A 2,137-nucleotide genomic window follows, 5' to 3' on the forward strand; every position below is an offset into this window, starting at 1 on the left:
GTGGCCTGTGATCGTTCTTTCCATCCTCGAAGCTACGTATCAAAAGCTGGCCGGGGAAAATAAGAAGCTCGCGCGGAATTAATACCCGCGTTTTATGAACGCTCGAGTAAAAACGATACGACCAACCCTCTCGAACCTCCCCCCCCCCCATTGAATACGAACGACGCGGAATATTATCTACGCCCTGTTACGGGCCAGACATTTACTCGACCCGTGAACGAGTTATTATGGTGATGGGAATTAAGATGAAGATATTATTAATCGAGATAAGTCGAGAAAGAATCTTTCGTCGAGTAGTCGATTCTAATTAATATCGTCTTGTCTCGGTTAGAAGAATTTATTATCAGAATGTGTTTGATCAACTTAACTTTCGCATCTATCATTGCGTCGTAAACAATCAATAAAATCGTAAAATTATCCTGCTGGTAAAGATCTTGCAGTTATTCTAACGATAGATTTGTTTTTTATGAGGTATTGCTCTCTCTAAATCTAAAATTTCACGAATTTACTAATCTAAGCATCGTGCGTCTCGAGTAATCTTAATGAGAAATTCGCCCATCATCAATATAACGAAGAAACGTAAGAGAAAATTCTAATATCCACGCCCTCGTAGAATCGTAGAAAAAGAAGAACACGTTTGTAAAAGAATTCGGCGACGTTTCCGCAATTCGTAGAAACGTGTTAATTGCGGCAGGATTTTTCCCTTGCCGCGTGCAACAGATATTACAACAGTTGGCAACAGCTTCCTATTCGCTCGGCCCGCTCGAAGTGGAATAGCGTTTGAAAAAGTTGCCACTTGGCGTGGTACCTGGAAGACGGAAGGAGGATAATAAAAGAAGAAGAAGAAGAAGAAGAAGAATAACAGGATAATTTACATTGTCAAATTTTCATTGTGCCTCCTCCTCCTTCTCCCCTTCCTCCTGTCTGAATTATCTCGACGTCCTTCTCCACTTTGCCCAACTGCTCCTCCTTCGAGTCTCGCCACCCTTTCCCTAGTACGCGCCATGTTACATCCCCTCGGTAGTCTATCCACAAAGAAAAACTTTTGCGGATTACCATCTCGTCGTGGTTCTTGTTAATATTTATTAGATGGCCAGCGTTGGAAGGCGATGAGGATCGGCAGGATTGCCTCGTGTTGGGGGGGTGAGGGGTAACGTAAAACTTTCTCGCACTCCAACTCGCCGCATTTTCGATGAAAGTGATTACGGGGGAGAATGAAAAAAAAAAAAAAAAAAGAAAAAGAGAAGGAAAGAAAGAGAGGAGGAGAAGGAGGGAGAAGGTACGATCCGATGATTTTAGATACGATCTATGAATATCCAGATGTTTAAGCGCGTAGTGGGTAGCCTTTTCAAAAATTCATTTCAACCGGAGTTAAATTAATTTCGTAAAGTCGATCCTCCTCTCTCTCTCTCTCTCCTCGATCGCTTCGCTTTTCTTTCCTTTCTTCCCTCCACCGGTTTCGCGCATCCCCCATAATTATTAACTACGCGCGTTACGCGGATCTACAATACGATAATTTATGCCCGCGGATAATCGACAGAGATGATTTAATGGGTGTATTGTGTTAATCAGATTTCCTGGAAAATGCAACGAAACGTTAATTAGTCGAAAGCTATCCCGCTGATATTTGGCCGAACCCTTTTGGAAGGGAGGAAGGGGGGAGCGGATTTCGATGAATGAACAGCGCGGGATTGCTTTTTATATCGATTATTTATCGTGTAACACGCTTTTACGTAAGCGTTTTCGGATTAAACGTTACCACGGCTTCCCCCCCTACCCTCCCCGTGTTTTTCAATAAAGACGGAAACAGTTATTTCCCAACTTCGACAACGGCTACAACACTAATAATAAATATTTTATGCATATTGGCCAACAACCGTGTAAAGTAATTGAATATAAAAGGGTACGTTTCAAATTATCAGGTTTATTATACACCCATAAATATTCAACGATACCGTCACGCGTATTTGTATTTATTAATTTTCAAATGGCTGCCCACGTTGCTTTCAAACGTGGCTTCCTTTAACGCTATTCTTTTACTCGTTCCACTTGATTTTATTCGCTTCCCGTTTTCCCCATAATAACACGTATAAAAATTAACGATTAAAATAAAAATTTTCCTCACGAAATTCCATCC

At 41.4% G+C, this 2,137-nt stretch overlaps 1 protein-coding gene across 1 annotated transcript in view; it reads right to left on the bottom strand.

Annotated features, from left to right (window-relative positions):
* Positions 1-2,137, bottom strand: part of LOC102679042 (nucleolysin TIAR-like) — a 443,006-nt gene that overhangs the window by 412,626 nt on the left and 28,243 nt on the right. The gene's annotated exons all lie outside the window — the stretch shown is intronic.

The sequence above is a fragment of the Apis dorsata genome, unplaced genomic scaffold, assembly GCF_000469605.1.
Source record: "Apis dorsata unplaced genomic scaffold, Apis dorsata 1.3 scaffold_32, whole genome shotgun sequence".
In the NCBI taxonomy this organism is placed as follows: Eukaryota; Metazoa; Arthropoda; class Insecta; order Hymenoptera; family Apidae; genus Apis; species Apis dorsata.